Source organism: Triturus cristatus, chromosome 5_1, assembly GCF_964204655.1.
Source record: "Triturus cristatus chromosome 5_1, aTriCri1.1, whole genome shotgun sequence".
NCBI lineage: Eukaryota > Metazoa > Chordata > Amphibia > Caudata > Salamandridae > Triturus > Triturus cristatus.
The window spans coordinates 95,884,721-95,908,792 of record NC_140587.1 but is presented as its reverse complement, the minus strand read 5'-3'; positions in this window follow the sequence as shown (position 1 = coordinate 95,908,792).

Here is a 24,072-nt window from a genome sequence, read left to right as displayed (position 1 = left end):
CATATTATAAATCACAGCCAGGCACACAATTCGGCCATCTTTTCTTAGGCCAACATAGGCCTTAATAGACCATCTTAATTAAAAGAGACAAAAACAACATTACTACAGCATAATGATTAAACAGTGTTAACCCCACTAATACCCTTATGTGTATGCATTTATCTAGCACTTGCAACATGGAAAAGCATTAATTCAGAAAGCGTTTTGTGCTCAAAAATAAACAGCACATAGCAACGTTTAAACATGAAAACACGCACGTTATTCTTTAAAACAGCACATTTATGCACACTCACGTGTAACTCTCTCCTCTCTTGTTAGGACAAACGGATTGATTAATATAAACACACTTGCACAAGACAAATAATTAATTATTAATTATTAATAAATTAATACAACGAATAGACATACCAGAGCTTCAAAAGCCCCAGAATTTTCAAACTGAAAACTCTGCTCCAGCATGCACTCTTGTTTTTTTGATACCCTCGTATTCTGGTGCATTGTCAGGTCTTCATTTACTGTTCTTTAACCCCTTGCGTGCGCATGACGGAACCGCGCCGTCATGAGCCACGGGCGGCGTGTGCTCATGACGGCGTGGTTCCGTCATGCTGCGGCCGCTCTGCCCACGCGTCGCTGATTCCCCGCCTGTGCGGGCGAAATAAAGAGTGGGCGGAGTCGTGACGGAACCATGCCGTCATGAGCACAGCTCGCCCGTGACTCATGACGGCATGGTTCCGTCACGAGCATGGCGAAGGGGTTAAAAGCTAATACGATTCAATATATAATAATAAATGTGTTGTAGACTGCACCATTGTTTCCTAAATGTTTTGGGGGGATAGCCTCCCAAAGACCCCTTTGTAGTGGTCAGGCTCACTCGCTGCACTTGGTGTGTGCCGTATGGGTACTGGTCTGAAATCATTTGCCAGGGCTGCTTTGGATTTCCAGTCTGGCCCTGGCAGGAGCCTCGTACTGCGAAATAAAACCAACCCTTGAAAAGTTAGTCACGGAGATGCAGCACCAACCTTCCCATTAACTTTTTTCATTTTCTTGCAAATTCTTTCAATATAAAATACAACAGAAGTGGTGGAGAGTGTCGTTAGCTTCCTTGGCTTAACAACACACTCCACCACTTCAGAAACGCAGGGCTGCACCATATTTACAAGAATATGGTGCAGCCCTGCGTTTCCCCTGCGCTGGTGCTACACTCAACAGGGGAAGATTGTTTATGTACAGGAAGGTCCCCCTTCCTGCACATAAAACAAATCTTGAAATGTCATTTTGTCACTTCTATGTGTGCTGCTTAATGCAGCACATATGGAAGTTACAAAATGTCATTTTTTTTTTAAAGATTGTTGATGTGCAGAAAGGGTCACCTTCCTGAACATAAACAATCCAAGGCGTCTTGCAAACACGAGGAGAGATGAAGCATTTCTCCTTGTTTCGCGAATTTAAGACCAGGTTTTCCCTGGTCATAATTTTGGCACTGCCTCCCATTTACGCTGCCCTTGTAAATAGGGGGCTGCATCAAATTCAATGGGTGTTACAGGAGAAACGCCCACCGCAACACCCACTGCCCACCCCTTTCACGCTAAGCATTGGGTGAAAGGGGTCTTATTTACAAGGCAGCGTTAAGCCACGTTAAGTGGCTTAACGCTGCCTTGTAAATAAGGCGAAGCCCCTATCGCCAAGGGAACGTCTCAAAAAGTGATGTTCCCATGGTGATAGGGCTTTGTAAATATGCACCTAAAATCATTAGTATTTTGAGTATTTGTTTTGTGTGCACACGTGTGTTAATTTTTTTTCGAATTACTGTTTTAATGTTTGAAATTTAAATCCTACAAATTGCTTGGGGGTCCCCAGCTTCCAGTAGTGCCTCAATGGGGGTCCTCAGGAGTCAAAAGTATGGGAACCACTGGCTTAAATGATGCCCCTTCCTTAGGTGGTTGTAAAACCTCTCTTCTGCTATTTGCTGATGATACCCTTTTTTTTTTTTTTTTTTTTTTTTTAAAAGGTTTTTATTGAACAGAAAAAAGGATACAAGCATGGGCCTACAACCACCAGGGCCGGCCGCTAGAATCAAAAAGGATCACACAGTGTTAAAGTCATCAACCGACCCATGGTCCCCAGCCCATTACAAAAGCTCCGGATACTCCTAAGGGAATCAGGATACATACGTTTACCATAAATAACAACTAAAAACAAAAGGCGAGGCGTAGTGACATGAAGTGGGCGTCAGACTACAGCAGGGGGACCCTACATCCGACCACCAGATGGCGGTCAAGGGAAAGGAGGACTAAGAGGTCAGGGGGGGTCACGGGAGAGCCAGGTCTACACTCGGATATTCCAAATACGCAAGGAACCATCAAGGGTCAGGGGGACAAGGCAACCTCGGAAGTGTCCACCAGGGGGGGAGCACAGATATTCCCCCGATACCGATTCCATTGCCCCCAGATTCTACCCCATGCCCCCGGTTTACCACGAGCCACATACACAGTCTTCTCCCTGAACATGCACCAGTCCATGTTCTCCTTCCATACAGACACGGTGGGCGGCCGCTGGGAACCCCAAAGCTGCGCTATATCTCTCTTGGCAATCATGTTCCCCAGGGCCGCCCACCGAGTCTGGGCCGCGTTATAATCATTGGGCTCCCACACATTCAGAACACAGCGACGCACCTCCGGCAACAGAGCGACCCCGGTGACTCGTCCCATTACCACATGCACCCGGCGCCAGTATTCCGCCACCTCGCGGCACTCCCAAAGGATGTGGAGAAAGGTGGCACTAAGCCCACAGCCCCGCTTACAGAGCCCGTCGTCAGAAAATCCCATCGAAACCAAACGGGGACCCGTCACGTAAACCCGGTGGAGAATCTTAAGCTGGACCAGACGGAGACGCGCCGGGATGGCCACCTCCTTAGGGGACGACAGTGCGGACTGCCAGTCCTCGTCGTCCAGCTCCACCCCATCTCCCGTCCATGCCTCCCGAAGACGCACCAAGAGGTCAGCCCGATTATGAATACGTTTTTTATAAATTAGAGAGATAGTGCTGTCAGGCACGTGACCATCGAGTATGCGGTCCTCGAGGGGCGAAGAAGCCGGGACCTTGGTCCCTACCCCAAAGACCGAGAGCAGGGCATGCCGAACCTGGGCGTAACGGAAGAACTCCCTTTCAGTAAGCTCGTATTCACTCTGGAGCGCCGCGAAGGTTTTAACCGCGCCCTTAATCCATAGGTCTCCCACTCTGCTAATACCGATCGTGTCCCAACGCTCAAAGCCTTTCGTTTTCCAGAGGCTTCCCAGTCGGTCGGAGGCAAATAAAGGAGTGGCACATGTTAAGCGCTCACTCCAGCCCATGGCTACATTAGCCGCCTTCCAGATCCTTACCGCAATCTTAGTAGGGCCCGTAAGGGTCCTTCCAGCCGAGCGGGAGTAAAGCGCCCTATTATAGTTACCGCCGGGAAGCAGGAATTTATCCATCTCATACGCCGGGTTCAAGCCAGGCGCATACGTGGCATGGTTAATGGCCGATAGCTGTGAGGCCCAATAGTACCTTCTAATGTCGGGAAGCGCGATGCCCCCGTCGTACCAGGGGAGAGTAAGCTTTGCCAGAGCGATACGCGCCCGCCCGTCCCACACCAGTCTCCTCTGCAGGCTCTCCACCTCCCGAAAGTAGGCCACCGGAATGACGTCGAAGGAGTTCTGAAGTGCATAAAGGAATCTGGGAAGGGACATCATTTTAAACAGCGCTGCGCGACCAAGCGGGGACAAGGGCAGCTTACACCACCGAGCCGTATCCTCCCTCAAACGCCGAAGTGGAAGCAGGAGGTTCTGCTCGTAGCGAACCGCCGGGTCCAACGAGACGTACACCCCCAGGTATTTAAAGCCGGACAGAGATAGTTGGATCGGAAGCCGAGGCGGCAAGAGAGGAGGGCCACCAGAGATAGGATAGACACAGGATTTAGACCAGTTAATCGTCAAACCCGAATTTCTCCCAAAGGAAGTAAGAACATCAAAGAGAACATTAAGCGACTGTCGCGGCGAGGTGAGATACAAAAGAATATCATCCGCGTACAACGAGACCCGATCCTCGAAGCCCGGGGCCCACCGGATCCCTCTAATCGAGGGCTCCCAGCGGAGCCAGGCAGCGAGCGGTTCCAAGGCGAGAGCAAAGAGCAGAGGGGACAACGGGCACCCCTGCCTCGTACCCCTACCGAGAGCGAAAGGCCGAGAGACCCGCCCATTGACAACCACCTGAGCCATTGGTCCAGTGTAAAGAAGCTTCACCCAGCCAAGAAATCCCTCCCCAAAGCCGAATTTGGTCAAGACAGCCCAGAGGAATGGCCACTCGATGGTATCAAAGGCCATCGTGGCATCCAAAGAAACCAGTACGGCTGGTTCGGAGAGGTACTCCGCCCTAGCGAGGGCGCCGTGGAGACGCCGCAGGTTAAGAGCGGTGTTACGATGAGGGATGAAGCCGCATTGATCAGGATGGATCAGATCACAGATAACGCTCAGCAAACGATTGGCGAGGACTTTAGCCAGTATCTTAGGCTCGGCGTTTAAGAGAGAAATAGGCCTGTAGGAGGCACAGCGGTCTCGTGGCTTACCTTCCTTGGGGATCACGACTATAGTAGCCAGACGCTGGTCGGCGGGAAGGGAACCCGTCTCGAGGGACTCCTGGAACATACGACGGAGGAAAGGCGCGATTTTATCCGGGCGCAACTTATACAACTCAATAGGCAGGCCGTTGGGACCCATAACCTTGCCAGAGCGAAGGGACCGAATCGCAGTGGCAATCTCGTCAACAGACAAGGGGGTGTCCAGCTGTTCACGGTCCTCGACGGACAGGCCGGGCAAAGCAATATCCCGCAGCAGAAGGCGAGAGTCTTCCTCATCCCTATCCGTCACCGGGGAGTACACGGCCCGGAGGTGGTCAGCGAAACACTCCACAATCTCACCAGGCTCAGTCACACACGCTCCATCCGAGGCCCGAAGCTCCGGGACCACACGATTCACTCTCTCCTTCTTGTCCAGCCAAGCAATCAATTTACCCGCCTTGTCCCCGGCGTCATACAATCTACCCTGCTGCTCCCTATACATAGTCTTGGCAGCATCAGTAACAAGAGACCTGTATTCAAACTGCTTCAAGCTGAGGGCATGGAGCCCGTCCGGAGTGACACCCGCCTCCAAGGCCGACTCCAGCCCCGAGATGTCAGTCTCCAGCTTCACCACTGCCTCACTCTTGATCTTCTTAGCCACCACTATCTGGGCGAGGGCGTGTCCGCGGAGCACGGTTTTAAAGGCTTCCCACAGGGACATTGCGGACGACACCGACCCCTCGTTTTCAAGGAAGTATTGGTCAATCGACTTGACCAAGCTGTCGCGAGTCGTAGGGTCTCGCAGGTACCAAGGGTTAATGGGAGCGATCCGCCCTGCAGACCGCGACCCGGTGTCAAAGAGCAGCCACAGCGGGGAATGATCAGAGATACCCCGCGCCAGGTGCCTAACCTCTCGAATTCGAGCAGTCTGGGCCGCGGGCATAAGGAAATAGTCTAATCTGGAAAGACTCCCATGCGCCCCAGAGTGAAAGGTGTACTGACATTGTGTCGGATACATCAATCTCCAACTATCTACCAGACCGAAGGTCTCCAATAGTCCGCCGAGCCATGCCTGGGCAGCGGGGAGGGCCCTGGGCGGGTGACGATCCAGGTCACCCGAAAGCACCGAATTGAAGTCCCCGCCCATAAGCAAAAGACTGTCGGGAAGTTCAAGCAGCATTCGACCCAAGTCTGAAAAGGTGGAGTTCTGGAGGCCCGGGGGGACGTAAACTGAGACCAAGGAAAGGGACTGCCCCTCCCACCTCCCAGTCAGACCCACATAGCGCCCTCTATCATCCGAGACTACCCTGGTGATCTCCAACGGAAGTGAGGATCGCAGGAGAATGCCCACCCCTCTAGAACCTGTGGTGAAACCAGAATGAGCCACGAGGCGGTATCCCCCCCTGTTCATTGCATGACAAACATTACCAACCAGATGCGTCTCCTGTAAAAACACCACATCAGGAGCCAGACGACGCAAATACTGCAGCACAACACCCCGCTTGATACGGTCACCCAACCCATTGACGTTCCATGACATCAACCTCAACCCGTCCCCCCCCCATCCCCTCCAGTAGATCAAAGGTCCCCCAGCCAGTAGCACAGCCCCCGAAACTGGACAAAAATCAATACCTCGCCCTGAAAATAAAAAACACACATCAAAACAACTCCTCCCACCCCCCAACCCCCCCCCCACATCCAACTCCCCCCACCCTGCACCCCTGCGGTCCAAAAAACCCCCCCAACTTGCAGTGTGCCTGTCGCCCTACTAACCCCATTCTACGAAAAGACCCCGGAGGAGGAAAGGGACCCGTCCCCGCCCGCCCCCCACACAGGTCATAGTGAGACAAAATGAACAAAAGAAGTAAAACCCAGCCGAACAGTGCAAAATGGCAAAGTCAAGGACCAAAAGTCACTCCAAATGGGACCCATCACCTTCGGTACCGGCAGAGGGCCCAGGCCGGTCACCCCTGTCCGGCAGCGAGTCCAGCCAGTCACTCACAGTCGCGGGAGAGTCAAAAAAGGCAGTCCGACCCTCGTGTTCCACTCAAAGTTTTGCGGGATAAAGCATAGAGTACTTAAGGCCCAGGTCACGGAGACGACGCTTCACCCCCTGGAAACCCATCCGCTGTTTCTGGACAAGTTGGGTGAAGTCCGGATAAAAGTTAATTGACGAGTTCTCATGACGAACCGGGCCGTGGACCCGTGAGGCCTGCAGAATCGCATCTCGGTCTCTATAGTGGAAAAGTTTGGCTACAATAGGCCTCGGGGGGGCCCCCGGCCGCGGTCGACCGCCCGGAACTCGATGGGCCCGCTCCACGGCAAAGAACTTACTTAGGCCAGCGGGGGCCAGCTGTTGGAGGATGAGTTCCTCAACCAGGAGGTCAACCGGGCGGTTGTCGGAGGACTCCTGTACGCCTATGACACGGATGTTATTGCGTCGGGCTCGTCCCTCGAAGTCCTCCAGCCGCCGGGCCATCTGATCGTTGGCCATCTTGATGTCGCCAAGAGTGGTCTGCAGGTCCAACACATCCGCACCAAGGGTGGAAGTCCGCACATCGAGCGCTTGAACCCTCTCGTTGGTTTTAGAGAGATCCGCTCGAATTAATGTGACATCGATTGCCACCGTGTCGATTTTACGGGCCAAGGCCTCGTACTGCGTGGCGATGGTCTCCCTGATGCCATCAATGGCGCCCATGATGTCCTGCAGGGACAGCTCCGGAGAGACGGACGTGCCACCGCCGGCGGCGTCTGGGGGGGCGCCGGCCGCTCCAGGGGACCCTCTGCCATGAGTGTAGCGGTCCATGTTGGCAATGGGCACACTAGTAGCAGGCGGAGACAAAGGCCTCACGCAGAGGCCTAGGAAACACCCAGCCACACCAAGCGATTCCGCCGTCCAGCCCCTTTAAAGTCCAAAAGTGAAACCGAAAGTGATGGAGCGGCCACTGGCACAGCGCTGTAGCCGCTGTTGTTCAATTACGCCCCGGCTCCACAGTTCGCCCTCGCACCGGGCACCGCCGTCGGGTGGGTCCCAAAAGTTCAGACCACGATAAATCAGGATTCCCAGGTCCGATTCGATTTCTGAAAGGAGATCCGTGTTCAGCCAGCCTTCATCTTCCAGATTCCGTAAACTATATCAGGATAATCTCAGGATAAATTCCGAGGAGCAGCGAGGGTCCGGGGAGCCCTGTGCTCACGCGACCATCTTGGATGCGCGCTAGGCTCCTCCTCCGATGATACCCTTTTGATTTCAAAGATACCCAGAGCTCTATAGCGTTTGGTGAACAAATTCGAAGATTTTTGCACCGAACGTGGACTTTTAATAAATCATACTAAAACCGAGTTCATGACTATTAGGCCTCATACATTATTTAGGGGTTCAATATTACTGGGGGGGGTTCCCCCTTAGAAAGGGTCAGGGAATTCGACTATCTGGGAATTTGCCTGAATTATTCTATAGCATGGGCCCCACAAATCGGAAAGAGTAGCTTAAATGTAATCCAACAGTCTGCCGTAATATTGAGATGATATAGAGCAGCAAGGGCTAAGACCATCTCTCCAGCACTTAAGCTGTACGGAGCTAAAGCTGGGGGTAGCTCCCTGTGTGGGGACGAAATGTGGGGCACTTCGAATCTGACCAGATTGGGAGTAGCAGAGAATAATGTTTGGTGAGCTCTAACAAATCTCCCAAATAATACCCCACTAATACCTCTAAGAAGAGCGATATAGATCTTAATGTAATAACACTTAAGGCCCAACTTAGGCATTACTCTATTGGAGGAGACTGAAGTATTCTCAAGATCTTGATGATTATCGTCGCGCACTGGAGGAGGTGGCATTACTAGATAGTTATGCCAAAATTCCGTGGCTATCATATGTCCAAAAGCTGTTGGCACACATTGGTTTGGGGGAATACTGGCCTTCTTTAGCTTGTATGCCTTGTTTATCTAAGTCCATACTTAAAGAAGCTTGCTGGGCTCCTGTTTACTACAGTGAATTCCAGAATGGGTCTGAAAGGTCTCTTAATTCCCTCTTCCTAGATTTTAAACCTAATTTCCAGTGGGAACCTTTTATGGATGTTATTACTCCGCAAGCTGCAAAGTCAATCAAAGGACTGTTTTAAGTAGTGCATGCCCTGTTTGTGAACAGTCAGAAGAATCATTAGGGCACTTTTTTTTTTTTTGCGCGGGTTATATTCATCCCAGGAATTCGTGGATTATTCCCTTATGCAAGCAACTTGGCTGCTGCAAAGTTGAGGTTGCCGTGAGGCTCTGCCGTACAGAATATGTGCGGAATCCAAGTTCCTTCATTGGAGTTGGTCTATTAGAGGAAGGGTGTTAGAGTGAAAGATAAGATTGCTTTTTCTCTTTTCCACGCTGCTGCTTCCCATTCTAGCCTCTGGATTCCTGGGTTGGAAACACGATACTCAGAACTTCAGGACTTATTTTGATTCACTTTTTTTTATATAACTGTTTAAATATTTTTATTGAGTAATTTTAAAGGGATATTTGGATATTTATTTCTTAAGAGCATTGATTACTGGGTAGCGGTTGTTTTATGAAATGGCATAGGAAGAATGTATTTTATCCTTCTGCTTCATAAAAATATATATGTATTGTATTTGTAGGTAAAAAGCCTGAATAAAGTATGTGATAATGAAAAGCCCTGTCATATTATTTGACAGTTTTGCCTAAACCCACCCTTACTACATAAGCTATATGATTATAGGTTGTAGATCATACCTTAGCATACATAGACGGCTGTGCTACATCTCAAGCGGTGCACTGTATCATCGCAGAACCTTTGCTCTTGTCTCTGTGTTGTTTCACACTGCATCCTGAGTTATATAACAAAACCTACCTGGTCCAGGAACAGCAGCTGAATTCTCTGTTATGTCTATGTGCTGGTGTCTGGCCACAATGAATAACAAGGAGAGATGTTGGGGGAAGCATGGTGGCCGGCTGAGATGCCGGTCGGGAGCTCAGCAGGGGAGTGCCCTTTGGTAGCGTTGCTTCTACTAAACACCGTCTGCCTTCTTTCCTGACTCCACCGCGGGTACTGGTGTGGATGCGGTTCACTTCTGTGGCCGCCCCCGCTGCCTTGGGGTGAATGGTGGCTCCAGGTTCTCCTCCATGGGTCGCGACAGCAGGAGCGCTGCTGGCGCTCCGCGTGGCTTGGCTGGTGCTGTGGCTGCGGGGGAGGGATGCGAACAGAGGCGGCAGAGACAGCACAAGATGCCTGCTCTTGGAGAGGGACTTGGTAACTTTGGCTCAGTGGGAGAGAACAGAGGCGGCCATAGGTGAGCAGCAAGTTTCTATTGTAAAAAGGCAGACCCATGAAGAGAAAAGTAGCAGTGCTAAGGAGATTGAATCAAACGGCCTAAAAAAGCTAGAGCCACAGAGGGAGAGACAAGAAGTTCTAAAAATGTAGGGAGAATGCAGTACAACTAAGAATCCAAGAAATGAATGGGCAGGTCCTCAACTTCTTTCTTCCCTTTGGGTCACATGGTCCACACTGGTTTTCAATGACAGAAGCTTGCACCTCGCGCTCTCTATGGTGCACCGTTCATACCTTCTTACATCCCTAACAAATAATAATTGTGACACTGAGGGAATTCTGCCTATCGAAAAATCTCTCCATTTTCTCATACACGGGAGACCGTTTGAGAGCCAATAAGGTTAAGGTTGTGTAACAGCCAGTCGGGGGAGGGGGTGTCGGGAGTCTATTGGGAGTTCTCCAGGCTGCGTTACCTAATGATAAAGCTGAAGCACTAGGTGCATGAAACATGGCGGCCACTCAGAAAATTAAGTGATTTCAAAGGAGCTGCAGGGGTGGCGTGTGTAAGGGTAGCATGCATTACTGGTTGACACCTGTTGAAGCTTGCACATCTGACGCACATGTGATAGAGATCAGGGTGTGTACAATATTCCCACTACCACGGATAAAGTAATCTCACAGTTACACGCACATGCATACATCATACGCTAGGGCCCATTTCACTAACATACGCTCAAATACTCTACCAGCAATAAACCTGTGGAAGGAAAACACTCCTAAACACCCTGCATCTATACCGAGGTCGATAAGACCTGGTTTTTGTGACTGTCCCTAAGCATAACCTATACAATATATACAACAATAATCAATAATACAAACTCAATAATTGACAAGAAAGAATATCCAACACCATGTTTTGAATTATATTGCTTTATCTAAAATTAGTCAAAGAAAATCAATCAGAGTAAATCATTTCTCATAGTTACCTATTCTAGCTAAATGTCAGAACGGGTCAGGACAAGTCTCTCGGTAAATGTCTCTCAAGACGAAGTCCCTTCAGCATCAATCCTCAGCAACGCAGATTCGGTACGCGGCAAAGGCAAAATGGCAAGTGGCAAAGACCCTCTCTAGGCTAACATCTCTTATAGTTTCTAAACAATAGAAAGATACATTGGGAACATAGAAAAAACTATAATGTCCGCCGGACTTGCTGAGCAGAGCGAGAAGGAAAGGATGTAACATTGCTACATTTGAGAATCTCCGCTCAGGAAAAATACACATAACGAAAACTACGGAACAGGAACCAAGAAAATAAAACATGTAACACAATTATCCTGCTTCTCCTCGGCCATCGAGCCACAGTTCAGAGCTTCTCTCTAAGGCTCCTTTGTTTCCCAAGGCTGCCAAGGACACTTTCACTTCTCTTGGAGACTTCCCAAAAACTGCTGCTGTCCTCATGGAAAGTTTTTCAACAAGGACCATGGTCAGTTAGCTTCAGGACCATTTCCAGCAGGGGTCTCCCTCGTCACAGTTTTCATATTATAAATCACAGCCAGGCACACAATTCGGCCATCTTTTCTTAGGCCAACATAGGCCTTAATAGACCATCTTAATTAAAAGAGACAAAAACAACATTACTACAGCATAATGATTAAACAGTGTTAACCCCACTAATACCCTTATGTGTATGCATTTATCTAGCACTTGCAACATGGAAAAGCATTAATTCAGAAAGCGTTTTGTGCTCAAAAATAAACAGCACATAGCAACGTTTAAACATGAAAACACGCACGTTATTCTTTAAAACAGCACATTTATGCACACTCACGTGTAACTCTCTCCTCTCTTGTTAGGACAAACGGATTGATTAATATAAACACACTTGCACAAGACAAATAATTAATTATTAATTATTAATAAATTAATACAACGAATAGACATACCAGAGCTTCAAAAGCCCCAGAATTTTCAAACTGAAAACTCTGCTCCAGCATGCACTCTTGTTTTTTTGATACCCTCGTATTCTGGTGCATTGTCAGGTCTTCATTTACTGTTCTTTAACCCCTTGCGTGCGCATGACGGAACCGCGCCGTCATGAGCCACGGGCGGCGTGTGCTCATGACGGCGTGGTTCCGTCATGCTGCGGCCGCTCTGCCCACGCGTCGCTGATTCCCCGCCTGTGCGGGCGAAATAAAGAGTGGGCGGAGTCGTGACGGAACCATGCCGTCATGAGCACAGCTCGCCCGTGACTCATGACGGCATGGTTCCGTCACGAGCATGGCGAAGGGGTTAAAAGCTAATACGATTCAATATATAATAATAAATGTGTTGTAGACTGCACCATTGTTTCCTAAATGTTTTGGGGGGATAGCCTCCCAAAGACCCCTTTGTAGTGGTCAGGCTCACTCGCTGCACTTGGTGTGTGCCGTATGGGTACTGGTCTGAAATCATTTGCCAGGGCTGCTTTGGATTTCCAGTCTGGCCCTGGCAGGAGCCTCGTACTGCGAAATAAAACCAACCCTTGAAAAGTTAGTCACGGAGATGCAGCACCAACCTTCCCATTAACTTTTTTCATTTTCTTGCAAATTCTTTCAATATAAAATACAACAGAAGTGGTGGAGAGTGTCGTTAGCTTCCTTGGCTTAACAACACACTCCACCACTTCAGAAACGCAGGGCTGCACCATATTTACAAGAATATGGTGCAGCCCTGCGTTTCCCCTGCGCTGGTGCTACACTCAACAGGGGAAGATTGTTTATGTACAGGAAGGTCCCCCTTCCTGCACATAAAACAAATCTTGAAATGTCATTTTGTCACTTCTATGTGTGCTGCTTAATGCAGCACATATGGAAGTTACAAAATGTCATTTTTTTTTTAAAGATTGTTGATGTGCAGAAAGGGTCACCTTCCTGAACATAAACAATCCAAGGCGTCTTGCAAACACGAGGAGAGATGAAGCATTTCTCCTTGTTTCGCGAATTTAAGACCAGGTTTTCCCTGGTCATAATTTTGGCACTGCCTCCCATTTACGCTGCCCTTGTAAATAGGGGGCTGCATCAAATTCAATGGGTGTTACAGGAGAAACGCCCACCGCAACACCCACTGCCCACCCCTTTCACGCTAAGCATTGGGTGAAAGGGGTCTTATTTACAAGGCAGCGTTAAGCCACGTTAAGTGGCTTAACGCTGCCTTGTAAATAAGGCGAAGCCCCTATCGCCAAGGGAACGTCTCAAAAAGTGATGTTCCCATGGTGATAGGGCTTTGTAAATATGCACCTAAAATCATTAGTATTTTGAGTATTTGTTTTGTGTGCACACGTGTGTTAATTTTTTTTCGAATTACTGTTTTAATGTTTGAAATTTAAATCCTACAAATTGCTTGGGGGTCCCCAGCTTCCAGTAGTGCCTCAATGGGGGTCCTCAGGAGTCAAAAGTATGGGAACCACTGGCTTAAATGATGCCCCTTCCTTAGGTGGTTGTAAAACCTCTCTTCTGCTATTTGCTGATGATACCCTTTTTTTTTTTTTTTTTAAAAGGTTTTTATTGAACAGAAAAAAGGATACAAGCATGGGCCTACAACCACCAGGGCCGGCCGCTAGAATCAAAAAGGATCACACAGTGTTAAAGTCATCAACCGACCCATGGTCCCCAGCCCATTACAAAAGCTCCGGATACTCCTAAGGGAATCAGGATACATACGTTTACCATAAATAACAACTAAAAACAAAAGGCGAGGCGTAGTGACATGAAGTGGGCGTCAGACTACAGCAGGGGGACCCTACATCCGACCACCAGATGGCGGTCAAGGGAAAGGAGGACTAAGAGGTCAGGGGGGGTCACGGGAGAGCCAGGTCTACACTCGGATATTCCAAATACGCAAGGAACCATCAAGGGTCAGGGGGACAAGGCAACCTCGGAAGTGTCCACCAGGGGGGGAGCACAGATATTCCCCCGATACCGATTCCATTGCCCCCAGATTCTACCCCATGCCCCCGGTTTACCACGAGCCACATACACAGTCTTCTCCCTGAACATGCACCAGTCCATGTTCTCCTTCCATACAGACACGGTGGGCGGCCGCTGGGAACCCCAAAGCTGCGCTATATCTCTCTTGGCAATCATGTTCCCCAGGGCCGCCCACCGAGTCTGGGCCGCGTTATAATCATTGGGCTCCCACACATTCAGAACACAGCGACGCACCTCCGGCAACAGAGCGACCCCGGTGACTCGTCCCATTACCACATGCACCCGGCGCCAGTATTCCGCCACCTCGCGGCACTCCCAAAGGATGTGGAGAAAGGTGGCACTAAGCCCACAGCCCCGCTTACAGAGCCCGTCGTCAGAAAATCCCATCGAAACCAAACGGGGACCCGTCACGTAAACCCGGTGGAGAATCTTAAGCTGGACCAGACGGAGACGCGCCGGGATGGCCACCTCCTTAGGGGACGACAGTGCGGACTGCCAGTCCTCGTCGTCCAGCTCCACCCCATCTCCCGTCCATGCCTCCCGAAGACGCACCAAGAGGTCAGCCCGATTATGAATACGTTTTTTATAAATTAGAGAGATAGTGCTGTCAGGCACGTGACCATCGAGTATGCGGTCCTCGAGGGGCGAAGAAGCCGGGACCTTGGTCCCTACCCCAAAGACCGAGAGCAGGGCATGCCGAACCTGGGCGTAACGGAAGAACTCCCTTTCAGTAAGCTCGTATTCACTCTGGAGCGCCGCGAAGGTTTTAACCGCGCCCTTAATCCATAGGTCTCCCACTCTGCTAATACCGATCGTGTCCCAACGCTCAAAGCCTTTCGTTTTCCAGAGGCTTCCCAGTCGGTCGGAGGCAAATAAAGGAGTGGCACATGTTAAGCGCTCACTCCAGCCCATGGCTACATTAGCCGCCTTCCAGATCCTTACCGCAATCTTAGTAGGGCCCGTAAGGGTCCTTCCAGCCGAGCGGGAGTAAAGCGCCCTATTATAGTTACCGCCGGGAAGCAGGAATTTATCCATCTCATACGCCGGGTTCAAGCCAGGCGCATACGTGGCATGGTTAATGGCCGATAGCTGTGAGGCCCAATAGTACCTTCTAATGTCGGGAAGCGCGATGCCCCCGTCGTACCAGGGGAGAGTAAGCTTTGCCAGAGCGATACGCGCCCGCCCGTCCCACACCAGTCTCCTCTGCAGGCTCTCCACCTCCCGAAAGTAGGCCACCGGAATGACGTCGAAGGAGTTCTGAAGTGCATAAAGGAATCTGGGAAGGGACATCATTTTAAACAGCGCTGCGCGACCAAGCGGGGACAAGGGCAGCTTACACCACCGAGCCGTATCCTCCCTCAAACGCCGAAGTGGAAGCAGGAGGTTCTGCTCGTAGCGAACCGCCGGGTCCAACGAGACGTACACCCCCAGGTATTTAAAGCCGGACAGAGATAGTTGGATCGGAAGCCGAGGCGGCAAGAGAGGAGGGCCACCAGAGATAGGATAGACACAGGATTTAGACCAGTTAATCGTCAAACCCGAATTTCTCCCAAAGGAAGTAAGAACATCAAAGAGAACATTAAGCGACTGTCGCGGCGAGGTGAGATACAAAAGAATATCATCCGCGTACAACGAGACCCGATCCTCGAAGCCCGGGGCCCACCGGATCCCTCTAATCGAGGGCTCCCAGCGGAGCCAGGCAGCGAGCGGTTCCAAGGCGAGAGCAAAGAGCAGAGGGGACAACGGGCACCCCTGCCTCGTACCCCTACCGAGAGCGAAAGGCCGAGAGACCCGCCCATTGACAACCACCTGAGCCATTGGTCCAGTGTAAAGAAGCTTCACCCAGCCAAGAAATCCCTCCCCAAAGCCGAATTTGGTCAAGACAGCCCAGAGGAATGGCCACTCGATGGTATCAAAGGCCATCGTGGCATCCAAAGAAACCAGTACGGCTGGTTCGGAGAGGTACTCCGCCCTAGCGAGGGCGCCGTGGAGACGCCGCAGGTTAAGAGCGGTGTTACGATGAGGGATGAAGCCGCATTGATCAGGATGGATCAGATCACAGATAACGCTCAGCAAACGATTGGCGAGGACTTTAGCCAGTATCTTAGGCTCGGCGTTTAAGAGAGAAATAGGCCTGTAGGAGGCACAGCGGTCTCGTGGCTTACCTTCCTTGGGGATCACGACTATAGTAGCCAGACGCTGGTCGGCGGGAAGGGAACCCGTCTCGAGGGACTCCTGGAACATACGACGGAGGAAAGGCGCGATTTTATCCGGGCGCAACTTATACAACTCAATAGGCAGGCCGTTGGGACCCATAACCTTGCCAGAGCGAAGGGACCGAATCGCAGTGGCAATCTCGTCAACAGACAAGGGGGTGTCCAGCTGTTCACGGTCCTCGACGGACAGGCCGGGCAAAGCAATATCCCGCAGCAGAAGGCGAGAGTCTTCCTCATCCCTATCCGTCACCGGGGAGTACACGGCCCGGAGGTGGTCAGCGAAACACTCCACAATCTCACCAGGCTCAGTCACACACGCTCCATCCGAGGCCCGAAGCTCCGGGACCACACGATTCACTCTCTCCTTCTTGTCCAGCCAAGCAATCAATTTACCCGCCTTGTCCCCGGCGTCATACAATCTACCCTGCTGCTCCCTATACATAGTCTTGGCAGCATCAGTAACAAGAGACCTGTATTCAAACTGCTTCAAGCTGAGGGCATGGAGCCCGTCCGGAGTGACACCCGCCTCCAAGGCCGACTCCAGCCCCGAGATGTCAGTCTCCAGCTTCACCACTGCCTCACTCTTGATCTTCTTAGCCACCACTATCTGGGCGAGGGCGTGTCCGCGGAGCACGGTTTTAAAGGCTTCCCACAGGGACATTGCGGACGACACCGACCCCTCGTTTTCAAGGAAGTATTGGTCAATCGACTTGACCAAGCTGTCGCGAGTCGTAGGGTCTCGCAGGTACCAAGGGTTAATGGGAGCGATCCGCCCTGCAGACCGCGACCCGGTGTCAAAGAGCAGCCACAGCGGGGAATGATCAGAGATACCCCGCGCCAGGTGCCTAACCTCTCGAATTCGAGCAGTCTGGGCCGCGGGCATAAGGAAATAGTCTAATCTGGAAAGACTCCCATGCGCCCCAGAGTGAAAGGTGTACTGACATTGTGTCGGATACATCAATCTCCAACTATCTACCAGACCGAAGGTCTCCAATAGTCCGCCGAGCCATGCCTGGGCAGCGGGGAGGGCCCTGGGCGGGTGACGATCCAGGTCACCCGAAAGCACCGAATTGAAGTCCCCGCCCATAAGCAAAAGACTGTCGGGAAGTTCAAGCAGCATTCGACCCAAGTCTGAAAAGGTGGAGTTCTGGAGGCCCGGGGGGACGTAAACTGAGACCAAGGAAAGGGACTGCCCCTCCCACCTCCCAGTCAGACCCACATAGCGCCCTCTATCATCCGAGACTACCCTGGTGATCTCCAACGGAAGTGAGGATCGCAGGAGAATGCCCACCCCTCTAGAACCTGTGGTGAAACCAGAATGAGCCACGAGGCGGTATCCCCCCCTGTTCATTGCATGACAAACATTACCAACCAGATGCGTCTCCTGTAAAAACACCACATCAGGAGCCAGACGACGCAAATACTGCAGCACAACACCCCGCTTGATACGGTCACCCAACCCATTGACGTTCCATGACATCAACCTCAACCCGTCCCCCCCCCATCCCCTCCAGTAGATCAAAGGTCCCCCAGCCAGTAGCACAGCCCCCGAAACTGGACAAAAATCAATACCTCGCCCTGAAAATAAAAAACACACATCAAAACAACTCCTCCCACCCCCCAACCCCCCCCCCACATCCAACTCCCCCCACCCTGCACCCCTGCGGTCCAAAAAACCCCCCCAACTTGCAGTGTGCCTGTCGCCCTACTAACCCCATTCTACGAAAAGACCCCGGAGGAGGAAAGGGACCCGTCCCCGCCCGCCCCCCACACAGGTCATAGTGAGACAAAATGAACAAAAGAAGTAAAACCCAGCCGAACAGTGCAAAATGGCAAAGTCAAGGACCAAAAGTCACTCCAAATGGGACCCATCACCTTCGGTACCGGCAGAGGGCCCAGGCCGGTCACCCCTGTCCGGCAGCGAGTCCAGCCAGTCACTCACAGTCGCGGGAGAGTCAAAAAAGGCAGTCCGACCCTCGTGTTCCACTCAAAGTTTTGCGGGATAAAGCATAGAGTACTTAAGGCCCAGGTCACGGAGACGACGCTTCACCCCCTGGAAACCCATCCGCTGTTTCTGGACAAGTTGGGTGAAGTCCGGATAAAAGTTAATTGACGAGTTCTCATGACGAACCGGGCCGTGGACCCGTGAGGCCTGCAGAATCGCATCTCGGTCTCTATAGTGGAAAAGTTTGGCTACAATAGGCCTCGGGGGGGCCCCCGGCCGCGGTCGACCGCCCGGAACTCGATGGGCCCGCTCCACGGCAAAGAACTTACTTAGGCCAGCGGGGGCCAGCTGTTGGAGGATGAGTTCCTCAACCAGGAGGTCAACCGGGCGGTTGTCGGAGGACTCCTGTACGCCTATGACACGGATGTTATTGCGTCGGGCTCGTCCCTCGAAGTCCTCCAGCCGCCGGGCCATCTGATCGTTGGCCATCTTGATGTCGCCAAGAGTGGTCTGCAGGTCCAACACATCCGCACCAAGGGTGGAAGTCCGCACATCGAGCGCTTGAACCCTCTCGTTGGTTTTAGAGAGATCCGCTCGAATTAATGTGACATCGATTGCCACCGTGTCGATTTTACGGGCCAAGGCCTCGTACTGCGTGGCGATGGTCTCCCTGATGCCATCAATGGCGCCCATGATGTCCTGCAGGGACAGCTCCGGAGAGACGGACGTGCCACCGCCGGCGGCGTCTGGGGGGGCGCCGGCCGCTCCAGGGGACCCTCTGCCATGAGTGTAGCGGTCCATGTTGGCAATGGGCACACTAGTAGCAGGCGGAGACAAAGGCCTCACGCAGAGGCCTAGGAAACACCCAGCCACACCAAGCGATTCCGCCGTCCAGCCCCTTTAAAGTCCAAAAGTGAAACCGAAAGTGATGGAGCGGCCACTGGCACAGCGCTGTAGCCGCTGTTGTTCAATTACGCCCCGGCTCCACAGTTCGCCCTCGCACCGGGCACCGCCGTCGGGTGGGTCCCAAAAGTTCAGACCACGATAAATCAGGATTCCCAGGTCCGATTCGATTTCTGAAAGGAGATCCGTGTTCAGCCAGCCTTCATCTTCCAGATTCCGTAAACTATATCAGGATAATCTCAGGATAAATTCCGAGGAGCAGCGAGGGTCCGGGGAGCCCTGTGCTCACGCGACCATCTTGGATGCGCGCTAGGCTCCTCCTCCGATGATACCCTTTTGATTTCAAAGATACCCAGAGCTCTATAGCGTTTGGTGAACAAATTCGAAGATTTTTGCACCGAACGTGGACTTTTAATAAATCATACTAAAACCGAGTTCATGACTATTAGGCCTCATACATTATTTAGGGGTTCAATATTACTGGGGGGGGTTCCCCCTTAGAAAGGGTCAGGGAATTCGACTATCTGGGAATTTGCCTGAATTATTCTATAGCATGGGCCCCACAAATCGGAAAGAGTAGCTTAAATGTAATCCAACAGTCTGCCGTAATATTGAGATGATATAGAGCAACAAGGGCTAAGACCATCTCTCCAGCACTTAAGCTGTACGGAGCTAAAGCTGGGGGTAGCTCCCTGTGTGGGGACGAAATGTGGGGCACTTCGAATCTGACCAGATTGGGAGTAGCAGAGAATAATGTTTGGTGAGCTCTAACAAATCTCCCAAATAATACCCCACTAATACCTCTAAGAAGAGCGATATAGATCTTAATGTAATAACACTTAAGGCCCAACTTAGGCATTACTCTATTGGAGGAGACTGAAGTCTGAAGTATTCTCAAGATCTTGATGATTATCGTCGCGCACTGGAGGAGGTGGCATTACTAGATAGTTATGCCAAAATTCCGTGGCTATCATATGTCCAAAAGCTGTTGGCACACATTGGTTTGGGGGAATACTGGCCTTCTTTAGCTTGTATGCCTTGTTTATCTAAGTCCATACTTAAAGAAGCTTGCTGGGCTCCTGTTTACTACAGTGAATTCCAGAATGGGTCTGAAAGGTCTCTTAATTCCCTCTTCCTAGATTTTAAACCTAATTTCCAGTGGGAACCTTTTATGGATGTTATTACTCCGCAAGCTGCAAAGTCAATCAAAGGACTGTTTTAAGTAGTGCATGCCCTGTTTGTGAACAGTCAGAAGAATCATTAGGGCACTTTTTTTTTTTTTGCGCGGGTTATATTCATCCCAGGAATTCGTGGATTATTCCCTTATGCAAGCAACTTGGCTGCTGCAAAGTTGAGGTTGCCGTGAGGCTCTGCCGTACAGAATATGTGCGGAATCCAAGTTCCTTCATTGGAGTTGGTCTATTAGAGGAAGGGTGTTAGAGTGAAAGATAAGATTGCTTTTTCTCTTTTCCACGCTGCTGCTTCCCATTCTAGCCTCTGGATTCCTGGGTTGGAAACACGATACTCAGAACTTCAGGACTTATTTTGATTCACTTTTTTTTATATAACTGTTTAAATATTTTTATTGAGTAATTTTAAAGGGATATTTGGATATTTATTTCTTAAGAGCATTGATTACTGGGTAGCGGTTGTTTTATGAAATGGCATAGGAAGAATGTATTTTATCCTTCTGCTTCATAAAAATATATATGTATTGTATTTGTAGGTAAAAAGCCTGAATAAAGTATGTGATAATGAAAAGCCCTGTCATATTATTTGACAGTTTTGCCTAAACCCACCCTTACTACATAAGCTATATGATTATAGGTTGTAGATCATACCTTAGCATACATAGACGGCTGTGCTACATCTCAAGCGGTGCACTGTATCATCGCAGAACCTTTGCTCTTGTCTCTGTGTTGTTTCACACTGCATCCTGAGTTATATAACAAAACCTACCTGGTCCAGGAACAGCAGCTGAATTCTCTGTTATGTCTATGTGCTGGTGTCTGGCCACAATGAATAACAAGGAGAGATGTTGGGGGAAGCATGGTGGCCGGCTGAGATGCCGGTCGGGAGCTCAGCAGGGGAGTGCCCTTTGGTAGCGTTGCTTCTACTAAACACCGTCTGCCTTCTTTCCTGACTCCACCGCGGGTACTGGTGTGGATGCGGTTCACTTCTGTGGCCGCCCCCGCTGCCTTGGGGTGAATGGTGGCTCCAGGTTCTCCTCCATGGGTCGCGACAGCAGGAGCGCTGCTGGCGCTCCGCGTGGCTTGGCTGGTGCTGTGGCTGCGGGGGAGGGATGCGAACAGAGGCGGCAGAGACAGCACAAGATGCCTGCTCTTGGAGAGGGACTTGGTAACTTTGGCTCAGTGGGAGAGAACAGAGGCGGCCATAGGTGAGCAGCAAGTTTCTATTGTAAAAAGGCAGACCCATGAAGAGAAAAGTAGCAGTGCTAAGGAGATTGAATCAAACGGCCTAAAAAAGCTAGAGCCACAGAGGGAGAGACAAGAAGTTCTAAAAATATAGGGAGAATGCAGACCCATTCTGACAGGAGTTATACGCTAAAATCACATATTTGCTCTCCGTGGGTGTTGGAAGAGGGTGGAGGCATTGGTAAAATTTCCTCCCAGCCCCCAGTGAAATTGCAGGCTATATGTAGGAAAATTAGAACAAACACTGGACCCAATAGAGACCCACCTCCAAAAAAGACCACAACCAACTTGGCGAATGTAGCACTGCTAAAGGGGAAACAAACTACCCTGGTCCTAAAGCCACAGAAAATGATCCCCTCACTTAGATCATATTTTAAGGTTGGGACCAACGTAAGAAGCGCTGAGGATAGCATAGATAGCATGGAGGGTAAAAACTCCACCCCAAAGCAGGAAAGTTCAGAGAATAGAGTAAAAAGGATTGACACGAAGAATACACCTATGAGTGTCTCTGGTACCCCTCTGGTCCACCCAGCAGTCACGACCCAAAACAGATTTTTGGCTCTGAATGTGGAGGAATTGTCTCCTGAGGCGGGAGGAGAAGGAGGAAACACTTTGGTGCAGTATATGGGGCTATTGGGTCACCAAGCCCTGAGGGAGCAGGCGTGAGAGTTAGCAGCTTGAATAGTAAGGACGCGTGCAGGAGATGCGGAGCTGCCTATCCCATGAAATTAAAGAACGCCTCGACATTTCTGAGGCAAATCAAAAGGAAATTCAGGAAACTTGCTTGTACCTGGAAGGAAAGATAGAAGGTCTTGCCTTGCGAACGCAAGAGTTGGAGCGTGGTGTACAAGATCTACAGGCCAAAGCTCAAACTAATACACAAGAGGTGGAACAGCTAAAGCAAAGAGAGAGGGCATAATCGGAAAGACTTGAAAGGTTGGAAAATAATGCCAGGAGGAATAATATTAGAATCCTGGGTGTGGCTGTGGGTATGGAAGGTTCAGATATCAAATCATTTGTGATAAGCATTGTTAGACCTGTCAGCCCTTTGGGTGGTCCCTCCTCATCATTATTTATTTTGTCCCACTTCTGCCTCAAACCCTGTTATAATTTTTCCTTTTTGGGAACCACCAGACTTTTTAGTGTTGATGCAGGGTCAGGGAGCCATTTTCCCTACCCCTGGAACTTCTGTCTGAGGGCCTGAGACACAAAATGGTGGCCACCCATTGTCACCTGTGACATCACCAGAACCTCCTGGAACATTCTAGAATCCTGGGATAGTAGGAGGCAGTTTAGAATGTTGGGAGGCCATCTCAGAGTGGCAGTTGGCAACTGACTGGAGAAGAGAGAGGACAGAGATAGAAGGAGGTCGGAGTAAGGCAGCAGAGGTGGAAACCAGTGCTTGGAGTGGGGTCCAGAAACCCACCCTTGATGCTAGTCTCTACTGACCAAGCCCAACCTAAAGCCCTGTGTGGGACCAAGACCAGAAGAACCATCTTAAGGAACTGAACATTTGGAACAGGCCTTAAAGAAGAAGAACAGCAAGTTCCTGACCTGTTCAGCAGTGTCCTCCTGGAGTCCTGACGTCGAGAAGCCTGGAGACCTGGGGGCCTGAGGTAGAGAAGCGGCGCTGACAGAAAGCAGACGTCGTACCCGGAGCCGCCAGAGGTCGAGTGAGGGCGCCGACGGAGGTCGTGGAGGGGCACCGGAGGTCGAGTAAGGAGTCACCCGAGGTCGAGTGAGGGCGCCGACGGAGGTCGTGGAGAGGCGCCGGAGGTCGAGTCGGGAGTCACCTGAGGTCGAGGTGAGGCGTCGACGGGGGAGTGAAGTCCGCCCACCGGAGTCGCTGGAAACTGAGGTGAAGCGCGCCGGAGGTCGGGAGTGGAGATCGCACTCCGGAGACACCAGGAAGCGGGGAGTCCGAGTCCCTGCGACGCCGGAAGGCGACATTGAGTCGAGACCGTCCAGCGACATCGAGTCGAGACCGCCCAGCGACATCGAGTCGAGACCGCCCAGCGACATCGAGTCGAGACCGCCCAGCGACATCGAGTCGAGACCGTCCAGCGACATCGAGTCGAGACCGCCCAGCGACATCGAGTCGAGACCGCCCAGCGACATCGAGTCGAGACCACCCAGCGACATCGAGTCGAGGCCGCCCAACGACATCGATCCGGAGCCGCCTCACGGCGTCGACACGGCGCCGAGCGGAGCCGATCATCGTGTAAAGGACAGTAAGTGGTAGAGGGGGCGTCTGAGGCCCCGTGGAGCCCTAAAAGACCATCCTAGAGGTTAAAGGGGGTGTTAGGACCAGCCTGGGAGTGCCAGGGGTGAACTGAGATTGGTACAGTGACCTCCATAAAGGGTTGTGTAGTTGGGAGGGCCAGATCTTTAGATTACTCTTGTTCTGCCTCAGCTTAGGCCCCAGCCTTGACCAATCTAGGTGGGACACCCCCATGCCATCCAAGTGACCTTAAGCGGTGTATGGGCAAAGTAAGACCAAGTGACCTCATGAAAATGATCTGAACTGTAATTGTCATTGATTGTTTTACCTTATTTATTGAAGGTGCTTTATTTATTGTCTTCCACTAATTTATTCCTGCACTGTATTTATTGTCTGACTGTATTTATTTGCCGTCTGTATTTATTGCACATCTATTTATTCCTTGCTTAATGATGACCTGAACCTATTTATTGAAATTCCAAAGTAGTATTGTTTATTTGACCTGCTCTTTTGAAG